General features: G+C 28.1%; 1 protein-coding gene across 1 annotated transcript in view; it reads right to left on the reverse strand.

Moving 5' to 3' along the window:
- The window catches only part of LOC129962801 (uncharacterized), a 35,249-nt gene extending 28,320 nt beyond the window's left edge, over positions 1 to 6,929 (reverse strand). The window contains exon 1 of the mRNA XM_056076797.1: positions 6,818 to 6,929. The gene's annotated coding sequence lies outside the window, so the exon portion shown is untranslated. The remainder of the gene's footprint in view (positions 1 to 6,817) is intronic.
- Between the last annotated feature and the right edge of the window lie 4,682 nt (positions 6,930 to 11,611).

Below are 11,611 nucleotides of genomic sequence, written 5' to 3' on the forward strand. Positions count from 1 at the left end.
ATTTTTAAAATACATCACTTGGATTCAGCAAAAAATGCCTTTGTGTTAAGTGAAGTTTAATCACTCCCATTTTAATTTCAAATTGAAATTTTAAGGGAAACAGAAAATTAGAAAGAGATACATATTACAATGAACAGAACGGCTTCAGATCTCCATTATAGTATGAATAAATTATAATGATTGAAAATATAAGGTAAATGGATGAATAAATTGCAAAGTACTTCAAATTATTTTGCTGAAGAAGTTATTAAATGACTATGTTACTTAAAATATTTAATTGAAAATTATAGCTAGCATTAATTTCTGCGAACTATTTGATCGTTAAAGACAACTAGTATATGCATAGTTGGCGTCCTAGCATAGGGGTAGAGCGTCTTCCCCGTGATCTGGGCCTTCGGACATGGTTGTTCTTCCGTGTTCTACCGGTGAGGTGTGTGAATGTGCCTTCCTGTAAAAAAGGGTTGTGCAAGCGAATGTGACGCATGAAGTAGCTAAGTCGTAGTCTTGGCCCTAGTTGGCGCTATTGAAAAAACAAGAGAAGCTCACTCTGCTTAAATCACTGACAGACAACTGTCAACGGGTTTGTAAAGTACCAAAGGCGCAACACAACACAGTACATGCATAGAATTTAGCGTTGCTATTTTTATATACTACTTAGTTTACTTAAGATGTTAAGCTTAAAAGATTTAGTTCATAGAAATCGCACCTAGCATTAAATGTGGTCACTGAGCTCTTAGCTAAGAAAGTAAAAAAAAAAAAAAAAAAGATTGAAATCTCAAAATACAATTATCTAAATGTGTCATCTCATGTGTGATTCCTTTATCATTAATGATAAATATATTAAAATATTCATTATACAGGTGGTTAACAAAATAATGGAAACCCCTGTGAATAAAAGTGACATTTTTTAATGCACTTCGTAAGTATTAAAATATAATAATAGCCACAAGTTCTTTTATAAATAGAAATGTATATATTTTGGTAGTATGTGTTATTTTTATTGAAATTCTGTAATTCTTCGATTTTTTTTTTTCTTTTTCAAAAGCGTAAATTGTAGAACCTCTCAGATTTTCAGAGATGCCAAATTGTAGGAGCCCGTTTAGCTGGAGCAAGTGTCACCGAAATATCCCAACTTTTAGGCGTTTCTAGAGGTATGGTTTTCGAAATTCAAGACAGTATACACACAGCGCGGCAAGACAGGCTCGGTAAAGCAAAACAGTGGTATGAAAGAGAAGCTCAGTGAAACGGGTATTGAAGAAGATTGTAATGTCTAAAAAGCGAATAACTACAGCAAAAATGACCTCAGAGCTCAATGCCATCTGGATTCACCATTGTCCAGTCCAAGGATCACTGGAAAGAAGTATAGAGAAATTTTAGCTGATCAGGTCCATCCTATGATGTAAACCTTGTTTCCTGCAAAAGATGGAATTTTCCAGGATGATAATGCACCTATCCGAAACTTGTCCATAACACACGTGGATAAAGTTAAACATCTGCTTTGGCTCGCACAGTCACCCGACCTCAATATAATTGAATTATTATGGTCTATTTTAGAGCGTTCAATATGGAATAGATGTCCTCCACCGTCGTCTCTCCCAGAACTTTCACAATATCTTCAGGAATAATGGTACAACGTTCCTCTAAATACTATTCAACACTAGTATGAATCGATTCCTATTCGAATCCAAGCTGTGTTACATGCCAAACAGGGTCCTACACTGCACTAATAAAGGATTCTTTATAAATCTAAGATGTTTCCATTATAATGATAACCACCTGCATATATATATATATATATATATATATATATATATATATATATATATATATATATATATATATATATATATATATATATAGTCGCTGAATATGACACCGCCGACGCCAAACGGAACATATTATCTTTATAAAAAATAATGTATATGAACCTTATGAAAAAAGTTGGAGTATCAGGAAACTGCGAAGGAAAGCACGGGATGATGAAGCTTGTTCAAGTGGTTCTAGTAACTTTCAGATCAATAAATTTCTATTAATATTTGACAACATTAAATCAGAATTTGGGAAAAGGATAATTGCTTACTATATTATATGCTTCGCAAAAGATCTAATGTCATTACAAAATTCTAGATGCTATCTTCTCTTAAGAAGAGAGAAGAATCCTACTTTTGGTTTTCGAAGATCGTCAAGAGTTCATTCCAGCGATACACTTATCCATCTGAAATCAAGTATAAATTACTGCAATAAAGAATCAAATAATAAAGATCATAACAATCTAGAAATATTATCCCAGAGAAAGCCATGCATAGCACTGGCGTTCAATAGTTGCGAAATACTTATTTTCGGCTTGAATTTAATAATTTTATTGAATCTATCGTGTCATCTTTGGCGAGGTTTTTGCATTTAATCTCTGATTATTGCATAAGTATATTTAAAATAATAATAAGTATATTTGCATCTGCTTTTATTATTATAATTTTGCTGGGTTTTTTTGTGATAAGATGTAGGACAACAAAACTGATTGAAATTTGATTGACATGAATAAATTTATCTTAACTTAATTTCGATAAATATAAAAACGAAAGAAATAACTATTTTCGATTATAATTGTAAGAAAATAAAAGATCATTCTGATTGATAAGCTAGACATGCAAATTGGCGAAAATCAGTTCAGTTGTTGAAATTGGAGCTTCTGTTTAAGATTTATTTTGTAATACCTCTTGGATATGGAAGAAGATGAGGCAAATGACTCATGGTGACATATTTAGGAATCCTGAATTTTTATATAAAATAAAAATTGTATAAATCTATTCATTAGTTATTTTATTTTGTGGCCGTGATTACGAGCTCTATCATAGTTTCTTGCCATAGAGAATGGACAATAAAGAACATTTTTACAATATTTCTCAAAAATAAACAGTAGTTCAGAGTAGTGTACTTTTGATGATATATTTATATCTTAGCAGATTTCATATAAATTAAAAATGGGGGAAATCGGTACTGTGATTATAGCCTTGAGAAATGCATCCAGTTGTTTTAAATTAATGGATGGTGGACAAAAAGTTGTTTGTCGAAGTCAGCTAATGGTAATTTAAAATTTACTCATCAAATTTCCTTAAAAAAATTGAATACACAATTGTGAGTTTTAGGCTAGGGCGAAGAACTGTGTTAATTTAGCTCTATTTTATCATCAATATTTTTTGCATGCATTAAAAAGAAACATAGTTGCATATCTTGAAACAAACGTTGTTGCACTTTTCGAAATAAAGTTCGCAACAGTGCTCATATTGCATTACTAGCTCGAACTATAAACTGTCTAATGCAGAAATATCGAAAATAGATTCTGAAAAAACATTAAATATTATTTCAATATTTTCTTTAAATTAAGCAGTCTACAACATTCAGTAGAAAGTAATTATTTTCATTTATTTGGTATTTAACTATAAAAAGGAACTATACAGAAAAATTTTGAAGAAAAAGTTTCATTTCAACACTTTCGGTTTTAAATATTAACCTCTTAGAATGAGTCGTTGATTTGTGTAAGTATTTTGTTAATTAAAGTATAAAGTTAAATTAAAGTACAAAATAAGCAATTAAAGTATATTTGTTATTTAAATTTATAGTAAATCAAAGCATAGATTTAGAAGTCTGTCCCTTTTTTACTCTTTTGGCCTCAGATGCCCTTAAAATATTTTTTATACATGGAGAGAAAAAATGCGTCCTCTAAATAAGTTATATAACAAGTTATATAAAATCATAATTCAGGAAGTAAAATAACTACTATAGTAAAGATTATTTGAACTTATGCTAGTAATTTTGAATTAACTTCTTACATGAAGAATTTATTTTTATTGTATAACTAGCCGCCTTTGGCGACCAGCCGGTTCGCCAATCTTAATGTTAGTTAAAATTTTAATAATTAAATATTTTATGCAATTCCTACTTTAATAGCTTCTTCATCAAAATATTTTAAAACTTCAAATTTTAATTGTCATATAATTCATTCATAATATTATAAAGGCCTTCAGTCATAACGTAATATGTATCTCTCTAATTTTCTGTTAGCACCCATAGAATTTATGCTTTAAATTAAAGTGGAAAGAATTAATCTTCAATTAATATAATAATATTTTTTACTGAAACAAAGCATTTTTTTTTATAATCTGATTACTGAAAATAGAGTCACTCAGCGTTTAAACTTTATGGGCACTAAAGAATATCTTTTTTAATTTATGTAATATCTCAAGAGTTTGTCAACAAAATTTTCTTAGATTCATTATGAGCAGATCGATTAATTAACAATGTTTAATTTTAAATGCATCAAACATTAAGAAAATAAACAGAATCGTTTGAAATAATCCGCCGAAAAATGTTAACCCTAACCTCATTACTGTTGGGAGAAAAAAAAACTGAAGCCTTACTCATTTGGCGGTGGGGAAAATGGAAGATTTTTTTGGCGGGAAAGTTAGTTTTTAATTAGTAATTAAAATTCTAATTAAAAATTCGAAAAAAGGAACCCCAGGTGCACATTCCCAACTTCCAAGGTATACATGTACCAAATTTGGTAGCTGTAGGTCAAACGGTCTGGCCTGTAGAGTGCCAACACACACACACACACACACACACACATTGAGCTTTATTATAAGTATAGATTAATCAAAATACTTTTCTTATTAAAACAAAAAAAGATTGTTATTTTTTTTTTGAATAACAATTTATTAGTTATTTTCAAAAGTCTCAACCTTCGTTGATGGGACTTTTTTCTATTATAAATAATTCTTAACAGATTAAATTTTCTAACAAAAATAATTAAATTAAAAAAAAATGTTACCGATAAAACAAGTTAACAATGGCACATATTTTAATTTTGTCAAATATAACACTGTCGTGTATACTTCTACGTATCATACTTATTTTCTCCAAAATTGTTTAAAAGAAAGATTGCAAATCATTTTTAAAAAAGAGACCACATTCATTATTTATTGAATATGCTATTTTCAGCAAAAAAAAGCTATTATTTTTATATTTTTGAAATTTGTTAAATATTAGCAGTTGCGATGAAAATCAGATGTAGAAACTGTCTGATAGAAGTCGCATTTATTTTCTCAGTAACTAAAATTTCAAGATAATTTATTTCCGTATGAAATGAAATATGAGAATTTTTCAATCCCAGCTGTAGTAAGAAAATTTTGAAATAAATGTGAGGATAGAAATATAATGCTTGTGAGAAAGGAAATTGTAACTATATAATTTGACGAAGTTGCGATCACACTCTTTTTGATATGATAGCTATACAGGGTATCCTCAAAAATTCGAACAAGCATGTATTTCCATGAATATTGTGCCCAGATGCTATACTTCCTATTGAAAGTTTTTAAAATAAAATGGGGAATCGTATGAAAAAATTCAGATTTCTGTGGAGGTTGAAAACAAAATATGAAAAATGAAATTTTTACACAACACTCATATTACGTGAAATGTCAATTGGTAAAATGTTTCTCCTACATTCGCCCATGAACACACACATTTTCATGCTTATATCTACATGATATTCAGAGTTTTGCTGATTTCAAAGTTAAAGGAATTTATCACAAATGTGAACGAAAAGCTTTATTTTAGAAATGCAAATTTATTCATAAATTGGAAACCAAGAATTTTAATCAAGAATATAAATTCTAAATACGGTCAAACAGTACATTAAAAGAAAAAAATCTGCTAATTCCGCTTGTCGTTGATCACTTTGATTTGTCGAAAGTCGCAATTTTTTAAGAAGTTGAAAGAAACTTTAGAAATCCAACATTTAAGATATGTCAGAGAAGTAATGTAATTCCGAAAAAGAAAAGAAAATTCTTTGCCCGCAGTTGTACATGTGATATTACGATTTCTTAAAAATTGATGCATTTAATTTATTTTTAAATGCCGATTATTTAAGCTATAAACACTCGTAAAGCACGTGTAATGCAAGTATAGTTAGAAGAATTGCAGATTTCTAAACGCATAAAAAACGTTTATTTTTAACGCGTTTTGTAAACTTATAATCTAATGTACTGTTCATCCATTTTTAAACTTAATAAGAGTGAATAAGTGCATTATTATTTTCTGATCACGCCCTTTTGATAACCTGTTTTGATGTGTGTATTATCCCTGAGATATACACTGAGATTCTTTTAACTGCCTTTAATACTGTTTTTGGCGCATTTTGTAGATAGAAGAGTTAAACCTTGTATGGGTATAAAAGAATAAAAAAAAAATTTACAAATTGGTAATTTTGCATTAAGAGGGTTGTATAAAAAATTTTTCTTAATTTTTTAATAAGCCAAAGTATATTCATACAATTTTCCATTGTATGACTTGTATAAGTCAATACTGTTTGCAAATTGAAAAAATAATTATAACAACCGTTCGAAGCGCTTTAAAGTATAGACTGTTGAACCCTACATCTGCTAAATTTATCACGCAATTGTTCATTATGAAAAAATTTCTCAAATTTTTAATTAGATTTCTAAAAGAAAATCAATCGAATCCATTTTTTTCTCAATAAATTTGAAAAATCATTACAAAATAAACTTTCATTTCTTCTTAATAGCTTTTCGCTGAAATCAATGATTTCCGCTCAATTTTCACTTTAATTTTACCAAATTCTCAAAAATATTTTATATATATATCGCAATATTATTTCATATTGTTAAAGTGATTCTGTTTATGCATAAGCTGCTTTACGGCAATATTAAATGCATTTTTTGTGTACCCGTAACTGTTGAATAAATATTATTATTATAGAAGGCTTAGAACAGGGACTTTAAATTTTTAAGAAACTTACCAATGAATGTTCTAATAACACAAGTTATATAACTTCTCGTCAAACGCTGCCAGCAGCAAACATTAAATTGTTGATAAACAAATGGTAAGAAAAGAAATGACTTCCGAAACTAAACGAAGTTGTCTTGAATTAAATATCCCGATAGTGGCGCTATGTTGTTATTGTTGTTAGCACAAGTGGCCAAGATTAGTAAGCAGATAATTTAATCTTGTTCTATCGTTTGTTTAGCTGGGAATCGAATATATTCAAATTACAATTCGGTGTTTAAATTCTAGTACATAGTTGTTAGATTTCTTTTTTCATATTTTCAAATTCGCTTGCAGATCAATGTAGTTCAGTATATTTTTTTATCATGTGAGGACATGATGTTGTTTTGGTTTGGGGTTTTTGAAATCACAAAATGCCCGGGCAGAAAACTGCCGATTTATTGCTTTTAAAGCATCAATTTTTCGCTTTCAGGATTATTATAAAATGATAAAGAAGGTTGACACATTTGGCGACTTATCGCCAACAAAATGTTACAATTTGGCAACTTGTTTAAACCGGTTTAAACTGGTTTTTCAGGAAAAAAATCTCTGGCTTCCAGAAAAAAACTCGCTTGATTTTAAGGTGGTCAAGAACCATTGTTTTTCTAAATGCTGGTGATTGATGAGTCATGTGAGAACATGATATTTTTCGGTCGGATTGATACCACATGACTTTAAAAAAAAAGTTTCGCATATGATAACTTGAAATTTGCGATAGCAGATTTCAATTTTTTTTTTTTTTTTTTTTTTAGTTCTCTGGAAGAGGCAATAATTAGATCAACGTTTTATTTCAGTATTTTATCGTGTTAAGAAGAGTTTGTACTTTTATACCTTTTTATTTGAAATTATACTTAAAATTTCTCAGACTCAAGCTACTGAAATCACAGCTTACTGTTTGCTTGCTTGAAATAATCAATTATTTAATTTGTTATTTATTAATTATTTTTTTATTCATTAATTTAATTTTAATTGTTAATATTTGTTTTTATAATTAAATCTATATCCTTTTGTTTTCTTTATGAAAGCATTATTTTAATATATCTTTACAACTGATATTATTTATCATCTTTATATTTTCTGTATCATAAATAGCAAATTTAAATTTGTAGAATGAATAATTTAGCTTCTATCATCGTCGCTGTTAATTCAATAAAAAGTGAAATATAAATTTATATAATTGCGTTATTAAAATATTATTAAATTGTATTCATTTTTTATTTTCTTAAGATATTATATTTTCTACTAGTCGCCTTTTTTAACTAGATGAGAATATTGCTGAATATTGCAGTGTTGAATTCCAATTAAATCCGTTATGGATAATTTAATGCTTATGATTCCTTTAAAAATATTTTTAAGCGAAAAATTGTGTAATATAAAGCTGCTTTCAATACTCTTACATTTATTCTATTCTTTTGTGTAAACGAATCTTTCTAATACTAACAAGTTCCATGACAGCATAGTTCTATCAAAACTTACTGTTCGGTTAATTTGCCCTCTAATTGTACATTATGCTTTGTTACATCGTAAACTGACTTTCTTAGCTCTCATATCAATTTAACAAATAGTAATCAGATTCTTTCTTAAGCTTTCATCAGCTGATCAAAATTTCGATAATTTGATAAACAACGAAAACTGTTTGAATTCCAATTTAATAATGATATATATTATTAAAATTGGTGTAAAAATATTTTTTTAACTGTCGAAATTTTTTTAAAAAAATGCAGAATATATAAATTAATATAAGCAAAACTAACTTTGGGAATTGGAAACAACAAATCTTATTTAATTTTTAATCAACGAAGTTAATAATTGCAGTTTCAAAAAAAATCGACTTTGGGTGTACATTTTCAGTTTCCAAAATATATTGATTTAAATAAATAATTCTTAATAAAACGATCAGCCTGTAGGATGTCAACAAACACACAGATAACACACAAAATAAATTTAAAAAGCACGCATTCTTATTTCACTTCGAATATGCTGGAGAAAATAGTGTTAACAGTATTGAAAGCCACAGTGAAGTTTCATTTTTCTTAGAAAAGTTGAAGAATTTATTGAAAGTGACATTCTGCCAATCAGTATAAGCACAAAAATATCACGAGTAATGCGCTGAATGAGTCGATTCACGCAATTTCAAAGTGAATCACGTACATAATCAATGCACATATAATCGAATATTTATACATTGTTTTACTGTGTGCAATTCACATATAGGGTAATTCAAAATGAATATAGCAATTACAAACGACTATAACCGTTTAATGAAAAAGAATTTATCGACAAGATTAACGCATAATGTAAACAGAACTTCCAAATTTTGTATACATACGTCATAGATGTTTAATGGGATTTCCCTTGGTCACACGAACAATATCTCTTCGGTAGTCCATTTCACGCCATACATTTGAAGCATGTCTGCAATCACCGACGCAAGCGCATTGCAAAAGTGTACTTTGAGTTATTCAATTATTTTAAGCATGGGAAGCACATAACCCTATCTACATTCTGTGTTAATCTTATCGATAAATTCTTTTTCGTTAAATAATTATAGTCGTTTGTAATCGCTATTTTCATTTTGAATTACCCTATATAATCCGTGCACAAGTAATTGATTATATGTGCAATTACTTTTATCAAAATAATTGCACATATAATCAAATACTTATAATTTTTTTTACAATTTTTAATGATATAGTATCAGTATTTAGCATTATTGCATAGAAATGTTTTACGCTTATCCTGATACTTTTAAGCATAACATGTTTAAAAATATTTGCATGGGTATTTAAATTCTTCATGAATTTGTCGAAAGAAGGCATCAATTAAAGTTTAATCTCCCATTCAGCTACAGTTAAAGAAAAATATCTCATAACAAAATTCCGAAGAAAAAATTATTTATTTTCAGAAATCCTTATTTAAGTGTATATACACATGAGCTGAATATCAATGAAAAAAATCAACAGTTTTCCTTCGTCTTAACATTTTATTTTAAAAAATTGCAATACTTATCTTCTTTTTGAAGAATAGTTGCTTCCATTCTTGTTTGGAACAGATTATATTTATTTGTACTGGGAAGCTATAAGATTTCTTAAATAAAAAATAACATTTAATACTTACGCAAATAAATTTAGAGAAACTATGAACACAAAAAATTCTGTGAATACAGCAGAATAATTTAACGTTTCATTTCAATTAAATTCATACATAATTAGGAAAGTTATTTGTTACATTTTCCATGTTTTCAATTAAGAATGTCCTTAAATTTTCAATACGTTTGTAAAATTTTGAATTCCCAAGACATTAATTTCCTTAGAAAACAGTGTTTAAGTGCTGACTATATACGTTAGGGATCACATATTCTATGTTAATTCGATGAAATTGGTTTTTGCATTTGAACTGAACTTTTGTATTTTGTACTGAAACAATTTTTTAAATGAAAGTAAGGGAATAATATAAATAACAATAATCCTCAATCAAATTCTTGGCTGATTTCTGCTTTAAATTTGACATCCTTTTTTGATGTGCAAGAAAACCTCAAAATTCGAATCAAGGTTTCGATGAAATCCGTCAGTTGTATCAAAGAAATTCCCAGCCATATTCCAATGAAACCGCCGATTGTACTGAAGGATTCAATGTACTGTAAAGTAAAGAAGAAAATTTGCATTAGTAACAATAAAAAATTTTTAAATTTTTAATTCTACGTATGATGAAGAAAAGAAATAAAATTGTTAAAGAAGAATTTCGAAAATTAAAATTTATTTGTGTATTTATGCGAAAAGTGATTGCAATAATAAGTTTGTTTACCGCGATAGGAAAGAGAAGATTTTAATTTTTTTTTCAAGGGAATATGAAAAAGAAAAAATAACAAACTATGAAAAATGATATGTATGTTGTAGACAATTAAATCTCTATTGATAATAATGAATGCGTATGTGTTTGAGCATGTTTTTGGCACTCTACAATTCAGATCGTTTTTACTAAAGTTAACCAAATTTGGTACATATATATACCTTGAAGGTTGAGGGATGTACATCTTGGAGCGAATTTCTTGAAACTGTAATTAGAATTTTAATTAATTGAAAATTAAGCTGAATTTTTGGGATTATCCGCAATAATTTCCAAAATTATTATTGCAAAGAAATAAATTTCACAAGATTACAAAATTTAAAAAATTATCTTTTTAATGATACCAATTTAATAATCATGCACATTTTTCCCGACTAATTTTTTGATTAATTTCCAACAATAGATTACATTGCTGCCCTGAAATTCAAACATTTTTTATCGTTTCATCAAATATTTGATCACGGGATTTTATACCATAGTTAAAACGTACGGGAGAAAGATTCTATATAATGTCTGTGTAGTTTACAAGATAAGAAAGTCAATTTGTGGTTAAATATAGAGAATTAAGAAAGTTAAGAATTAAAAAATAGGAACGGACAATGGACCTTTTAATGGTATTATATCTCCGGACTTTTTTTCTTTAGTAGACCTCACGCAAAAAAAAAAAAAAAAAATTATAGTTAATGTTTCAAAAATTACATATATTTAGTCATTTTTCCTATTATGTACCTATTATAAGAATAAAAATATTTTCACAAAGTAACTAAAGTAAAAAATTAAATTAAAATTTATTTTATTGCGTTAATTAAGTACAAAAAAATGTGCTGAAATCTGAACTAAATTGACTATTAAAGCAGAATACTCATAATACACAGTCATGGGAGCTGCAATATACCTAGATTCACTTATCAATCAATGGAAA

This window comes from Argiope bruennichi, chromosome 3, assembly GCF_947563725.1.
Source record: "Argiope bruennichi chromosome 3, qqArgBrue1.1, whole genome shotgun sequence".
Lineage (NCBI taxonomy): Eukaryota > Metazoa > Arthropoda > Arachnida > Araneae > Araneidae > Argiope > Argiope bruennichi.